General features: G+C 38.5%; 1 protein-coding gene across 7 annotated transcripts in view; it reads left to right on the top strand.

Annotated features, from left to right (window-relative positions):
• The window catches only part of LOC106067714 (influenza virus NS1A-binding protein homolog A-like), a 125897-nt gene that overhangs the window by 96632 nt on the left and 11999 nt on the right, over positions 1-17266 (top strand). For 2 of the 7 annotated variants that reach the window (XM_056041941.1, XM_013226945.2), the window contains exon 1: positions 17048-17261. The exons of 2 other annotated variants lie outside the window; for them this stretch is intronic. The gene's annotated coding sequence lies outside the window, so the exon portion shown is untranslated. Of the gene's footprint in view, positions 1-15721; positions 15883-16405; positions 16425-17047; positions 17262-17266 lie in introns of those variants that run through there. 3 more of the 7 variants (XM_013226943.2, XM_013226944.2, XM_056041939.1) reach the window with 3 other exon arrangements.

Here is a 17266-nt window from a genome sequence, read left to right as displayed (position 1 = left end):
AGCCGTTCTCTAGAGCTATCTCTGTCTACTTGTCTAACAGCCGTTCTCTAGAGCTATCTCTGTCTACTTGCCTAACAGCCGTTCTCTAGAGCTATCTCTGTCTACTTGTCTAACAGCCGTTCTCTAGAGCTATCTCTGTCTACTTGTCTAACAGCCGTTCTCTAGAGCTATCTCTGTCTACTTGTCTAACAGCCGTTCTCTAGAGCTATCTCTGTCTACTTGTCTAACAGCCGTTCTCTAGAGCTATCTCTGTCTACTTGTCTAACAGCCGTTCTCTAGAGCTATCTCTGTCTACTTGTCTAACAGCCGTTCTCTAGAGCTATCTTTGTCTACTTGTCTAACAGCCGTTCTCTAGAGCTATCTTTGTCTACTTGTCTAACAGCCGTTCTCTAGAGCTATCTCTGTCTTTTTGTCTAACAGCCGTTCTCTAGAGCTATCTCTGTCTTTTTGTCTAACAGTCGTTCTCTAGATCTTTCTCTACCTTGTCTAACAGCCGTTCTCTAGAGCTATCTCTGTCTACTTGTCTAACAGCCGTTCTCTAGAGCTATCTTTGTCTACTTGTCTAACAGCCGTTCTCTAGAGCTATCTTTGTCTACTTGTCTAACAGCCGTTCTCTAGAGCTATCTCTGTCTTTTTGTCTAACAGCCGTTCTCTAGAGCTATCTCTGTCTTTTTGTCTAACAGCCGTTCTCTAGAGCTATCTCTGTCTTTTTGTCTAACAGCAGTTCTCTAGAGCTATCTTTGTCTTTTTGTCTAACAGCAGTTCTCTAGAGCTATCTCTGTCTTTTTGTCTAACAGTCGTTCTCTAGAGCTATCTCTGTCTACTTGCCTAACAGCCGTGTCATTATTGCACCTTTCGCTGAGCATGTAATGTGACTTGCTCGATTGACTGCACACTGTACATGTCAGAACGTTCTGTGTTCACTCATGCAAGTGAAGAAGATTCAACTTCACGTGAAAGGAACCAGTTCTTAGTTTTGCTTGACGTTCTCACGTGATGACAGAGAAGATCGTGCTTTGGGTTTCATCCTCCTTATGGCTTGACCTTCTTTGCAGTGCCTCTATGTTGACATCACTTCACCGAGTTGGGGATAACTTTCTGGCTAGAGATGTCGAGCAGACGTGTCAAGGTGAAGCGCAGGTTTGATCTCTCCGGCAGCGCTCTAAATTCAATTGACCAAGGTTGTAAGTTGTCACACCTTGAAAGAATTGTGATTGGATTTTTAGTTTTATCAGATTGGCAAACACACACACACACACACAATGCAATTTAGACAAAGATATTTTCATTGCCAGAATAATGGTTGGGTCACAAAGTATGTTCAAAAGTGATAGAGATGCTAGAATTGCGTTGCAGCCAACAGTGAATTAAAAAAAAAAATCTGGGTAATAATTGTCTCGTTCCGTTCTTCGGTTGACTTTTTAGAACGGAACTACAGTCCGCACGCTTTAAGAAATCAACATTGACTCAACTTTAGAGTGTTGTAAATTTCTAATATGTGCTTCACACTTGTTACTCCAGAACTTTATCCCCGTAGATCTGTGTACAGATCATTATGAAATGTACATACACACAGACATATAAACATCATGTACAGTATTCAGACACAAGAATCTATTCGTTATCGAATGAAAAAATCTTATCGATTATGAAACATATGGGTCAGCGTAGAGCTCTACATTCTATTTATATGACCGGAAAACAAAACAAAAAAAAAAAGGGGGGGGGGGGACATAGTATAGCTAACTTAAGATGACTATATGCGGTCAGGGCCGGCTTTAGGCATAGGCAAACTGGGCAGCTTCGATTGATAGGCACCTGACACAGAGAGAAGAAATATCGAAACTTGTGGCCAGTGTTATGGCTGGAGTACACAAGGTTTCAAATAAATTGCCTACTTTTATTTTCTCGCTATTTATCCTTAATTTTTCTACTTCATTTGGGGCCACCAAATTCTCTTCGTCTAGGGCCTCCAATTATCTAAGGCCATCAATAGGTTTGTATACAAGCAAGTAGTTATACCCAACTTTGTACCCTTATTTGAGGGGAAAATACCCCTACACACACACACACCCACGCGTAAACCAATGTGGTCGACGAGGACAACAATGTCATGTTGTGTGGTCATCTGGAGTCTGATCCGAGCTTTAACCAAAACAAAAAAAAAAAGATTGCACTCAAGGCACGAGCCTATCGCTGTGTCTACATTTGCACTAGATGTGGTAGATTTTAATTGGCGTGTATTTACGCTCCGCGCCTTCAGAAACAATCCTGGGCTAGTGTTGTTCACGCATTTGGTTTTAATACCTTCAGTGTATGGAGAATGTTTCCATTCCACAGTCCCACATAAAATAGACCTAATAATGGTAAGTCGACTATCAGAAATACGGACATGTACAGGTCATTGTAAAATATTTGTATATAAAAGGTGCTTGTTTATTGATTTTTTCGACTGAGTATAGTTGTGAATCCATGCTTCCGTCACACAGACAGAAACAAAGTCGACTGGAAAACTGTTGTTGTTTGCCGCGCTTTGAGTTCTGCCCCACCCATCCACGTCATGCCTCCACTTTACTTCACTATTGATAACCAGTGCACCGTATCACGTCTGGTTGACGTCACCTGCAGTCGGGACAAGTCTGCATTTCTAAGAGACAAGTCCCGATTCACATATGCTCATAGTTGAAGCAGGGACTTCGCTAAGGAATAACGTGGCTGGGTATCGACTCGTAGTCCAATGAGGAGCAGAGACAGTGGGGTGAATGCAAAGAACAGTTGACACGCTTAATAACATATTTCAAGTTAGTGAAAAAGGATCAGAGTCTATGCATATGTAGATATGATTATATACCGTACGTATTATAGATGCTATATCAAAGACTCCAATACGAACTGTAAGGTGTATCATGAGTGAATATGTACATTATACTGGAGTTAAAAATGTCTTGATTTCGAATCACTACAAGATAATTTTCATAATTAAAAAAAAACAAACTAATAATATTCTGCATACAGCATAAATCTTTACTGAAAAAAAAATTATAAAAATCTTGATAATAGAGTGTAATAGCTCCAGACATCTAGTCTAACTTACCCTTGTAAGTGTTGGGTTATAGCTCCAGGCATATAGTCTAACTTACCCTTGTAAGTGTTGGGCTATAGCTCCAGACATCTAGTCTAACTTACCCTTGTAAGTGTTGGGTTATAGCTCCAGGCATATAGTCTAACTTACCCTTGTAAGTGTTGGGTTATAGCTCCAGGCATATAGTCTAACTTACCCTTGTAAGTGTTGGGTTATAGCTCCAGGCATATAGTCTAACTTACCCTTGTAAGTGTTGGGCTATAGCTCCAGACATCTAGTCTAAATTACCCTTGTAAGTGTTGGGTTATAGCTCCAGGCATCTAGTCTAAATTACCCTTGCAAGTGTTGGGCTATAGCTCCAGACATCTAGTCTAAATTACCCTTGTAAGTGTTGGGCTATAGCTCCAGACATCTAGTCTAAATTACCCTTGTAAGTGTTGGGTTATAGCTCCAGACATCTAGTCTAAATTACCCTTGTAAGTGTTGGGTTATAGCTCCAGACATCTAGTCTAACTTACCCTTGTAAGTGTTGGGTTATAGCTCCAGACATCTAGTCTAACTGTATGCGTATTACTTCAATTGACACAGAAACTTCAATCAAGCAGAAAAACAACCAAATAATGACTTTTGTTTTAGTAATATTTACAGCTTTTTATCTCAGGTGTATGTAAAAGTATATGAAAACACAAGTTTAAGATGTCGAATGATTTAGAAAATATCTCAAAACTGACTCACTGCTCTCACCATGCATCACACGGGGCTCCGTCTAGTCTCCTCCTTCCTCAGCCGCTCACCCCTTTCTATATACAAATCTGCGAAAATGTATTTGAATTTTGACGGAGCATGCTAAGTGAACAGTAATGATGGTAATTAAAAAAATAGTATCAATATTATAACCAAAATAATAATAATAATGATGTTTTAAAAAAAGGTAAATTTCTTAACATTGCTAGGTGGACAGGAAAATTGTATAAGATATCTGGATTTATCGTATTAAAAAAAAGCAAAGTTCACTGTGACCTTATTATATGTGTTCCATCACTACCTGGTGTGTTAGGTCAATGATCTCTTAAGAAATATGACCTAAGTTTACACACAGAAGATTGAACCAAAGTAAATAAAGTGTAGATTGAATCACACGTTATATAGTTCGTCTGCCTGTGTTCGATGGTGACCACTTTTGTCATCACATCATACTTTAGAAAGGGTCGGACTTTGCAGGGCTCATTTTCGCAATGAGGATGGCAGGTTCTGAATAAGTTCAGATCTCAAGAATAGTTCCCCCTAATGAGAACAAAAAAAGCTCAATCCCAATCAAGTTGTTTGATGCACGTTTGAAAAATCTAACATCAGGCGAACCCCCCACTCCCACCTAGAGTGTACAGACTTAGTACAGACTACAGTACTAAAATAGAATCATCCCACTTGTCGAATGGCACCAGTGACATTTATGATTTAGTCTTAGCATTGAAAACACTCTATTGAGGAACTTGGATTCCTTGTCCTTGGCACACTTCAGAGATCAGTGCCCTCGTGATATGTTTCTCTTCCAGACAAATAACTATTTGTATTTTTTAAGTGTCCCCCCCCCCTTTTTTTTTTTGTACACTTTTTTATTTAAATTTGCTCTCAGTTGGTTTCGAAAATAGTGTGTAATTTTTTTATCATTAGGATTCGAACCCACACCTAGAAAGAAATCAATCTGTCACGGTTGCACTTCAGTATTATCATTAAATCTTGAAACTGTTTTTATTTTTCAAGCTCTTATAGAGACACTTTGATCATCGTCATGTTTCCATTTCATATACGTACGTCATATGTCCCCATTTCATATACGTACGTCATATTTCCCCCATTTCATATACGTACGTCATATGTCCCCATTTCATATACGTACGTCATATGTCCCCATTTCATATACGTACGTCATATGTCCCCATTTCATATACGTACGTCATATTTCCCCCATTTCATATACGTACGTCATATGTCCCCATTTCATATACGTACGTCATATGTCCCCATTTCATATACGTACGTCATATGTCCCCATTTCATATGCCTCAGCCGCATTTTTTTTTCTAAATGCATGTACCCATTTGATTGCGGTTTCTGGTATTTTTAATTGCAAAAAAAAAAAAAGTCAAATTAGTTTTCACATTTCAAATCAAATTTAAAATGTTTTGCTTTCAGACTTCGGAATTTCTTAATTCTGCTAAGACTAAACTAAATATGAAATAATACATTTGAAAAAAGCTACACATATAGAAGTGGATTAGAACAAAAATGAAAAATCAATTGTTACGTATAAATAGTATAAAGTCAAAGTGTGGAGCACTGTGTTCAAAATTGACCGTTTTGAATAGCAATTGCGTGTATACGTTAAAGTTATGATTTTTATTTTTTAGTTTTAGATTTTATAATAAATGAAAAACTGTCATGGAATCCCCGTATGGATGAAACTATCAAAAAATCAAACAAAGCATTCGGGTTTATTAAAAGAAATTTCTATAAATCAAATCATAAAACTAAAATGTTGTTTAACCTTGGTTAGGCCAATAATAGAATATGTATCCTCTGTTTGTGACCCCTCAACTCAAGAAAACCTGAAGAAACTGGAACAGACACAAAATAGAGCAGCGAGATTCATAACAAACGAATATTCACATTTGACTAGAGTAACACCTTTAGTAAAATCACTAAATTTAGAAAGCCTACAGGTTAGAAGACTTAAAAGTAAAGTAGCAATTATATATAAAACACTGAACCATAATCTTCAAATACAAAAACAAAATTTAATAAAATACTCAGAAAGACACAAAGATAAAGGCACACTCCTCGTTCCATATGCTAGGACAAATGTGTACAAATTCTTCCCTAGCGCTATCAGAGCATGGAATGGGTTGCCTGAGCTAGCCAGGAAAACCAGTGACTTGGCAGAATTTAGGTCAATGGTTAATATGAATGACGCGTTTGACGTAATCATCTTCTCTTTTGAAGTAACGTCTGTATCATATATCATATAAATTTGTTTCTAGATGTTTTATTATTAGCGGCCCCCGAAAGGGAAAAAGACGCTATTAGTTTTGTGTGAAATGTCTGTCCGTCCTGTTTAGATCTCGTAAACTAGAAAAGATAGTGAAAATCCGACACCATAATATTTTAGTCCATTCAAAGTTCTGGTGCAACGGCTACTTTTTTCTTTTCTGAAAGCGAAAAATCTAATTTTTTAAATCACTTATGCAAGCAGTTTTTTCATAAAAATACACCACTTTTACTACTATTCACTATGAATAGTAACAAACACGGGAGGCTCTTTAGAAGGGGAGACCTGCATTTACCATATTTTTAGCATATTTTTGCAAATGGTTATAGATTTTTTGTCAAAAAATATTTTTTATTACATTTGTATTGCCTAATTACTACATTTACACACCAAAAAAAGGTTTCTTTGTTTTTGAAGAGAAAAAATCTATTTAGCATGCATATAAGTTGGACATCATTTAAAACAACAATTAATAAGTAGTTTTTCATATTATCGCGTGAACTGTAGTGGGCCAATACTGCAATAGTACACATAACTAGAGGACATTTTTTTTACGGAAATGTTTTTTCCTTGAGGCTTTGAATAAGAGATTGACCCTATACGAAACAATTAGATCAATTAGATATTCATTATAAGTTATCAGTTAGGCCTGGTTTACATCTAACTTCACATTCACTTTCACCTATCCTTTGGTCTGCTGGGTACCACACAAGATCTGTCAACCTTCTTTCTCCATTCTTCTATGTGATTTATATGTGATAGAATTTCATTCTGATGTTCTTTCTGAAAATATTGAAACCTTCCTTTTTACCTGCCTGGGTGGACCACTTCGGGTGCCGATTTTGAGTTTTTGTTTACACACAAACTGTCTTTGTAACCTTGTTATTATTATTTTTTTAAATATTAATTCTTTGGCTCAGATGGTTCTCTTGCTTTAAGTCTTTCAAGGATTTGTTGTTGTTCTTTGTTGAGGGACAATGACATAGTGTCGACTTCTGTCCAACATATTGTTACGTATTTCTGAATCTTCTGGCTAAATGTACTAGTAGACACACAAATAAAAACACTGCAAAGAACTTGACGACTCAACTTTCAGCTTCATATAACTTTAATGACTATTAACTCTAACATTACTGTAACATGTAGCGTAGAAGACTGTACAATATCTGTCAGTTTACAGTTAGCTATACTTCGTTGCACTGCATCTCTTCACTTCGTTGCAATTCCTCTCTTCTCAACTTGCATCGAGCCGTATTCCACAGAACAGACCAACGACACACTTCCCAGTGTCGCTCCAGGTCTCCAAAACTGAACCAAGTCGTACTCAAGTCTACCGAATCAGAGCCGCACACGTCTTACATCGACTGTATCGACTGTAACGGCTCAAGTCCACTATAGTTCGCTGTATAGACTTTAACGACAGTAGTCCACTCCAGTTAACTCTACCCTAGTTAACTTGCATCGAGTCGTACACATTTCTCTTCCACAGAGCCGCACACGTCTTACATAGTCTGTATCGACTGTAACGGCTCACTCACGACTCCATACGACTGACTTTCACATTAACTCTCTGGCTTATATAGAGTCCCTAATCGCTTGTCCAAAGTTGCACAAACACGGCTAGTATCCTCTGGAATAACACGTGAGGAAACGTCACATCCTGTCTTTGTTTATACATGTAGATTCCAGAAAACATTGGCTGCAGTGTCATCTTGCCGGGGTCACAAGTTGTGACCTCTATCTGTCACAGGACATTGCTAGTACCTTTTGGAATAACATGTAAGGACACGTCACATCCTGTCTCTGTTTATACATGTACATTCCAGGGAACACCAGCTGCTGTGTTATCTCGTCGGGGTCACACGTTAACCTCTTCCTGTCACTGGTCATTTGTAACACTGCCCCCTTCTTAGATCTGTTCGTCCCGAACAGTTTCCATTTCACCACGATACTGAAGAAATCGATCGACGATCAAGTAGGAAGCTTTGGTGGTTGCCCCCTTCTCAGAGATGTTCTTTCAATCTGGCCGTTGTCCATCTTCTTTCCATAGAAGAATGGGAGCCAAATCCTCATTTTTCAGCAGCTCCTCACAAATGTTTTCATCAATCTTGGTATGGAAACATCGACCTTCAGATGACGACATTGGGCACTCTTGTCAAGAAAATTCATCAGCATTCTAACGAGTTCGTGCTTCACTGGCTGAGTTTTACATTTTCAAGCATCTTTTTACAGAGCTTCTTCAGAGATAACTAGGTTCATCACAGTACAGCAATATTCACATGCTCTTCTTTTAAACAACAGCAACTGACTTGGGTTTGTACGATGTTGGGTTGATCTTCTTGTACAGTTCTGTCACAGATGGTTACTCAATACAGTTCTGGCATCTTAAACTACTTCTTTTCTGTCCTTCTTGCTTCTGACTTAATTAGCGTTCTTCTAAAACCTCTGTTATACTTCATCAAACCTATTCTAATGAGGAATGTTCTTAGATTATTCTTTAGTGGCTTCACACTTTCAACTGATTCGTAAGGCTTTCTTCTTTGGTCTGATGGTTCCGGACAGAATCTTTCTAACAACATGGGCTATGGAGTTTCGTTAGTGAAAGGTGGGGGTCTATCAGTGGGAGAAGTGGTGGGCTTGTATCTTGATCTTGTTGGAGCCATCCACGTTGCACTCTGCATATGTCGCTTTCTCCGCCTCCTATATTTGATATTTCTTTGGTTGCGTTGATGTCGTTGTCGTTGTCTTGCTTTCCTGTCGATCAATGCTGATGGCAGCGACTTAGCACATAAGAAGGCATTGTATTTCATAGCTGTAGTCATCAAGACTGTTGATCTAACAAGTTGCTTCAGCATTATTCTTCGATGAGTGCTTTGCGAATGAGCTGCAAGTCCACTTGAAGGCAAGTTGTCAAACACGTCATCACCTTCATCCGAGTCTGGAGGACTCGACTGTGGGGCAGGTTGATAACATTCAACGTGCAAAGGTCCATCAACTTCAGCATCTGATTCTATTGTGTTTCCTTGACTTTTACCAGGGCTTCTCGCGCTGATCTTGACAGCTGGACAATCTTCTGTTAAGTCCAGACCTTGCTGGTGTATTTCTTGGCATTCACAGTCTTCTTGCATAGCTACGTACGTACAGTTCTTGTCAAACGCATGGGTGCAATAATCCAGCTTCGAGTTCCTCTCGTAGACAATGGCAGATAGAAGACAGAAGTCTTTAAGGCCCACAGCAACAGGCTTGGACGCAGACCCAACGTTGTCTTGTTCTGTCTGGCTGGTTGAGGTACTCATATCGGGTATATCTCTAGCAAAATCTTCGGTCGAACTATAGGTCTCTTCTCTTGTTTCTTCAACTGTCTCATTCAGCTTCTCGTTGAAACAATAACAGCTATAGTCTCTTTTCATTTCTTGTGGGCCACATTCATTTGGTTTGCTATCACAGTCAAAGACAGCACAACCATCACCAGCATCCCTATCGTAATTGTCTGTATCGCCACATTCTTGGTTGGACAATTGTTCACTGTTCATCAATGGTGTAGCTCTTTCATCGGTCGACTCAATCTGATACTGTTGGGTGTTCAGCAGCTCATTAATCATGATTCTCGTTTGATCTTTTATTTGTTCTTCTGTCTTGTTGGTCGTGGTAGCTATTTGTTCATTCTCATTCATGGCTATGATCAACTGGTTAAATGAAGAAAATCTGGTGTTGATTTCTGGTTCAATCTTCTTAATGCTCTCTTTCACCGAGTTCATTTTGTATTGCAAAGTTCTCAGGAGCTCCATCGTATTAGGTTTGATTTCAAATTGGCAAGTGTCTGGATTCTCATCTTCCTCCAACAGGGCTTGTCTGAGACGTGCTGTTAGCGTTTCCTTATTTCCGTTAAGCTGTAGACCTCTTTCTCGAAGCTCTTGTCTAAGTTCTTTCATGTCAAGTTCATTAAGAAGTTTGGTGGAATACATTCTAGCCAGAAAGATCCCACTTCTGACACCAATTGTTACGTATTTCTGAATCTTCTGGCTAAATGTACAAGTAGACACACAAATAAAAACACTGCAAAGAACTTGACGACTCAACTTTCAGCTTCATATAACTTTAATGACTATTAACTCTAACATTACTGTAACATGTAGCGTAGAAGACTGTACAATATCTGTCAGTTTACAGTTAGCTATACTTCGTTGCACTGCATCTCTTCACTTCGTTGCAATTCCTCTCTTCTCAACTTGCATCGAGCCGTATTCCACAGAACAGACCAACGACACACTTCCCAGTGTCGCTCCAGGTCTCCAAAACTGAACCAAGTCGTACTCAAGTCTACCGAATCAGAGCCGCACACGTCTTACATCGACTGTATCGACTGTAACGGCTCAAGTCCACTATAGTTCGCTGTATAGACTTTAACGACAGTAGTCCACTCCAGTTAACTCTACCCTAGTTAACTTGCATCGAGTCGTACACATTTCTCTTCCACAGAGCCGCACACGTCTTACATAGTCTGTATCGACTGTAACGGCTCACTCACGACTCCATACGACTGACTTTCACATTAACTCTCTGGCTTATATAGAGTCCCTAATCGCTTGTCCAAAGTTGCACAAACACGGCTAGTATCCTCTGGAATAACACGTGAGGAAACGTCACATCCTGTCTTTGTTTATACATGTAGATTCCAGAAAACATTGGCTGCAGTGTCATCTTGCCGGGGTCACAAGTTGTGACCTCTATCTGTCACAGGACATTGCTAGTACCTTTTGGAATAACATGTAAGGACACGTCACATCCTGTCTCTGTTTATACATGTACATTCCAGGGAACACCAGCTGCTGTGTTATCTCGTCGGGGTCACACGTTAACCTCTTCCTGTCACTGGTCATTTGTAACACTATCTTCAGGCAGGTGCCTAGACAGAGATAATACGTTTTAGGGGGGGGGACCTCTCAAAGGGCTGAAATCAATACTAATAAATATATATCACATTTCGATATATGGGCTATAGATTTAATGCACACTTTTGGTTTACAACTTAGTGTGTGTGTCTGTCTATAGCTACAATTTGCCGGGGGGGGGGGTGGGAAGGTCAAAGCAATTTAAAATTTGTCAACTCTGTCGTCACAGAAGTCAAGGTCAAACACACACACCACATTGGCAGTGCTTGAGGCAAGACCATTTAGCTGTCAATCCAAAACAAGATTTCACTTGAACACACTTTTACCTGAGCCTGATCTCTGACGTAGCCTATCCACGCAGATTAGGTTTAGAGGCTGTACAACCTCTCGTCTTACTGCCCTGGACAGTAAATCTGACCTACACAAGGTCCATAGTTTCAAGTGAAAAGACTCAGTGTGATATTCTCCCTTTAGAAAACTCTTTAGTTAGCAGTTTATTTGACAAGAGCTCTGGAGTACACAATTTGTTTAATACAAATGTTGAATCAGCAGTGGCTGTTTAAAGAAAAATAATACTGTAGATATTTACTAATTTTTTATTTTATGAAAATGATGTAATAATTTACTAATTTATTATTTCATGAAAACTGAATCAAGTCTTCGTATGCTTTTCATTCCCTAGTGTCACCTTTTGAATTCAGGATCAGGTAAATTCAATTTAAATTTGAAACAACTGCTACGAAGACCTACAGAAGTCTTACGTTTATGAATACTTTTTCCTAATGATTCAATTACAGTATGTTCTAGAAAGTTCCAACTCAATGAAATGAAATAATGATTACTCTCTAACCCAAACCTCCTGCGGGGCATAAAGTGATGACGTCTTCAGAAGAGTTTATATATCAATGTACAGCTTTCTATGTCATGGCTGTGTGGTGTGTAGACAGTCCAACTTAAGGTGTACAAAGCATGCGGTAGATAATGTGCCGTGACCTTAGGTTACACGTCAATATTGGTTTACTTCTGTTTTCTGGTGGTCTCCTTCAGATGACTTTGACATGACCTCGCACACATAGCCCTCCAGGCGGGGCCTAAATCCCTGATAATGATTACCTACATAAGAAGAACTTGCCATTTCTTTGTGACATTCTGTCCGTAAATGTCACTCGATTGTCATTTTGTTTATAAGCAGTTACGACAGAAGAGTTTTTTTGTTTATGTTCGGTAAACGTCTTTCAGCAGTGAGTCTCAAACTGTTGTCTTTTGGAGACATAACAAATTACCTAGTTGTATTTATTGACTTTCTATAGTATACTTTCAACGAAAGAATGCTAATGATAATTTACTATCAAAAATAAATTTTAAAAAAAATTAACTTAATGCAAAATAAAAGTCTCGAGATATTTTTTTCTCCATGGAACTTGTGGCAAGTATTTGTGATAAGGGGGAGCATCCTTACCATCAAATTATGTGTCACAGCCAAGTGTTGGTGTAGTAACTTTGCAACTTGATTATTATTTTACTATTATTTGTCCTGCCAGGGTGGAGTTTCGTTAAAGAGAAACAAAATTCATCGTAGTCCCTTCTCATTGCATTGCCATCTCAAGGTTTTGGTTCTAAAACAATTGGGTGATGCCGGCGTTTGTATTATTCCAAAGAACTACTTCAGTTTCAGAAACGAAATGAGCCTTGATTCATCCTCGTAGTGTTTGTATTTCTATCAACTGACTCCATCTGTCTGTCTTGTACACATTTGGTACACGTTAGTTCTCCCCAGTCTCGGATCAAGTTGAAACTTTGCACAATTATTTGTTGTCCTTAACAAAGCATGAATCAATTTTTTTTAAAAAAGTTACAATTAGTGGTTATTAATTAATTTTGTTTGGTATAGAAAAAGGGAGATACATCTTAATCTTAAAATATCTTATCTTATATAATACAGACGTTACTTCAAAAAAGGAGATGATTACGTCCTACGCGTCATGCATCTAGTCATGCATATTAACCAATGACTTAAATTCTGCCAAGTCACTGGTTTTCCTGGCTAGCTCAGGCAACTCATTCCATGCTCTAATAGCACTAGGGAAGAAGGAGTATTTGTACAAATTTGTCCTAGCATATGGGACGAAGAATGTACCTTTATCTTTGTGTCTTTCAGAGTATTTTATTAATTTTTTTTATTGTATTTGAAGATTATGGTTCAGTGTTTTATGTATGATTGCTACTTTACTTTTGAGTCTTCTATCCTGAAGGCTTTCTAAATTTAGTGATTTTAGAAAGGTGTTACTCGAGTCAAATGTGAATATTCGTTTGTTATGAATCTCACTGCTCTATTTTGTGTCTGTTCCAGTTTCTTAATGTTATCTTGAGTTGAGGGGTCCCAAACAGAGGATGCATATTCTATTATTGGCCTAACCAAGGTTAAATAACATTTTAGTTTTATGTTCTTATTTGATTTATAGAAATTTCTTTTAATAAACCCTAATGCTTTGTTTGATTAATATATTAAAATATTGAGAGAGATGTGTAAATGTGCTGTTTTTTCACTTACATAAGCTTTGATTTTTTAAACCATATTTTGTGCTTGTTCTCCTTCTCGTTACTCACCAGATCACTTCTGTACAGATCAATACGAAATGTACACACACACACATCATGTACAGAGGAACCGTACAAACTATTCTTCATCGAATGAGAAATCAATGCTTTTTATCGATTATTAAACATCCAGATCGACACTTTGTAAATGTCTGATCTATCACACACTGACCAAAAGAGGGAATTGACTACTGCTAGCTTCAGATCAATAGATGTGGTGGGCAGTATGTTTTTAAACGATTAGGCTTTATATCAGTAACGGCCCTTGTACGAGTGGACAGCGAGATGAAACTCTAAGCTATTGACAATCTGCGACATGTATAGATCTATCAGTACTTCTTGAATAGAGTTATCTTGCAGTTTTTCGTAACTCTCCTTCTGTGCTTTACCAGAATGTTCCATTGCATTGATATACACGGCCACACATTCCGCCCGTGGTGTGTACTCCATTTGAACTGATTAAGTCTCATTAGATAAATCTTTTGTTTACATCGAGTTAGAGATATATCAGCTGAAAGTCCTGTAAACACTGGGATATAGATAACATGAGGCCTTGATTGTGTGTGCTGCCAATAACATGACGTCACATGAATGTTGAAAGAAACGTTGAACGCTGTACAGACGCCTTCTATTCCACGATTTTGAGTGGTGTAGCTCCTGAGAGCTAATCCAACCAAATTTGTAATAGTCATAACAATTGAGTCTAACTTGTAACTCTATGCCCATGGGATCTCCCTTTCACCAGCTTGTTTGAACAATGTTCAGTATGTGAGGGATCCGCCCTGTTTCCGAAATTTTGTGTATCCCAAGCCACTTGGGCTAAAGGCGAGGCCGAAAGCCGAATACACCAGGGAAACCTCTAATTTTTGTTTATCACGTCAGCCGTGTGGGTGTCCGCCATAAAACAGACTCCCGTAAAACGGTGTGTGGATTGTGACAGGGTTGTTGGGGCTCTCTTCCATCTCCGTCATCCGGACGCCGTGTTAAGAGATACGTTGCTAAGGAGAGCTAATCCAAGCAAACCTTGTTAGCGTATGTATTTAATTTTTCACACCAACTAAAGTAGTGCTAGAAATCTTCTTTAAAAAAACACCTTTGTATTATCAAATATTTACAGAATTTCAACCTCAGTGTAGAAATACACTTAATGTACATTAAAATCACAAGATATTAAAGGATTTAAAAAATCTCTCAACTCACATTAGATCTACTGTTCTCGTCTTTCAATATTTGCATGTGGTTTCCTCTCCCTATTATCAGCCCCCACCCTTTTTTTTTTTTAAATTATACACACGTGCTGTCAATCCTTAAAATGACACCAGAATACATTCACTTTTAAACCAGTAAAGCATACACACACCATAACTATAACATCCAACTTTTTAAAAGAGCTTTTAGTAGGATACATTTTTTTAACCACATTTAGCTCCATCAACACACACACACCCACGTTTTATTTGTCCAACTATCAAGCGTGATTGCACTCAATTGAAACAAATGATCCTCGTCTTGGGTGCTCCTATCTACCGTGGGACTATTCAAGCTATTGCCTCATCCTAGCGAGACAGGGATCTAGGTGTATATAACGCTACGTGTTCGGGTTATCGCTCTATGAACTTGAAAGCCGTTGTTTTCTTTAGTTCATCTTTCACGCCTGCTGTTGATCAGGCGACATTGTGCTAATTATGGGCCGGACCTACATCCATCAACACTACTATCAACCGAAACACAGAAGTGGACCAATGTTTTGTTGTTTTTTTTTTTTCTTTCATTGCCAAGGACGGTAATCGGTACTGTTCGCTAGAAATGAGTTGTTCCCAAACATTTCCCTCCTAGGCCCAGTTTCACTTCTACCGAACGTCTTGTGCTATTTCTATATATTAATAAGATTACATTTTAGATATAAAAAAGGAAATGGTTTAACCTGCTGATATTTATTTACCATATGTACCCCCAACACCATTTCCCAAATCTGTTTATTAGATTTAGATAAGGTATTTAGCCAAGTTCTCCCTGGTATCCATAAATTACAATCTGGAGACCGCTACTGTGTTGGTGCAAAATTTCTCGCCAGCTCAAACTGCGCTGGTTGCGCGCGCGAATCCCGTTATCGTGTGTTTCAGTGTGGCCAAGTTTGTGCCAAGCCGTCCTGTGTGTTGACTACACGTGGGCCTAGCGCTGATTATATATTCCTAGTGCTAGTAGCACATATAGCAGCAGTGTTGATGACATTGTGACGTGATAGAAACATGCTATGCTATCTAGTAAGTAGTAGTGTGTCTGTTGAATTAGATTCTAGAATCTACTTGCTCGTTCTTTGTTCACATTGTGACTCACGGCGCTAGACGGTGTCATTTTTTCCCCGGGGAACGACGTGAGCACTTTCCCGCCAAGAAGAAGGGAAAAAAAAAAAGGGGGGGGATTCAGTTGATGTCTTGATGACATCGATCATGATTGGTGTCAGACTAATAGTTAGATCTAGATTTAGTTGAGCTTGACAATAACCTGTCTAATCTTGTATTTTAGACTCAAAATCTAGAATATAGAAGTCTAGATTAGAGCTAGAATGTCTAGATAAACACATATGCTGATATGCGCCGTCTAGAGTTAGTCTAAATAATTTAGGTTAGTTATAGATCTAGATCTGGTTTTTTGAGGTCACCAAAGTTCAACAAGCGAAGGCTGTTCTCAGCGAGATGGTAGGCCTAAAGACTTTTTAAGTAACTAACTGTCAGAAGTGTATGTATAAGCCTATCTAAATCTACGTCCTGGATAATTGTACTGACAGAACAATCGAAACAAGCAGGTTTTTTTTTTTTTAATTTTTATTTCCTTCCTGTTCATTACCTATGTAACTGTCAAGTAGAATCTAGATTGTAGAGTATCTAGAATATAGAATCTACCAGTCACACACATGGTCTTGAAAAAAAAAAAACTATTTAAATACTCTACATAGTTACATAGATTTCTGGATTCTGATTAGATCTATCTAGAGCCACTTAGTCAAAGAAAAACACACTTTTTTTATTTATTTGGATACAGATATAAATCTAGATTTCTAGATCTATATAGATCTATTTGTTTGTTTTTTTTTTGGTGTTTTTTTTTTACTGTCTATACTGAGGCTCTAGACCTGAAGTAGGCTACTAAAGGGCTACTACTAGTTTGCTGTGTGCCTAACTAAAAGAAAGTAGTGCATTATGGAAGCCAACGCTAGTGTGCCTTATCCAAGTAGCACTATTCACTGTATTGTTCATCGGATGAATGGAAAATGTGCTTACAGGAAGGGGAGATTAAGGTAAAAATCAGTGACCTGGAACATTGTGGTCAAGACCTAATAATCTCCCTTTCACCCCCACCCCCACCCCACCCAGCACAAAATGTATCAGACAGTATTGGGTGACAGACTTGTGCCTGTGTCTTGGCCTTGAACACTTGTGTAACAATAGGGGCAGGGACTATAAAGCCTAGATCTACATTCAGTGTAGTTCTCTCTGTGTATTTGACTTTACTACTGACTGACTACTTGGAGATTGGAATATTGTTTTGTACCAATTTGGACAGCATTTTAGGATATTTGTTCAGTAATTCAGTTCTACCATTTCTTGCTTGCACAAAGCAGAGTTTAGCAGAGGTCTACTGTGTGAG

The sequence above is a fragment of the Biomphalaria glabrata genome, chromosome 9 (genome assembly GCF_947242115.1).
Source record: "Biomphalaria glabrata chromosome 9, xgBioGlab47.1, whole genome shotgun sequence".
Classification (NCBI taxonomy): domain Eukaryota; kingdom Metazoa; phylum Mollusca; class Gastropoda; family Planorbidae; genus Biomphalaria; species Biomphalaria glabrata.
This window is presented reverse-complemented; position numbering and strand designations above follow the sequence as displayed.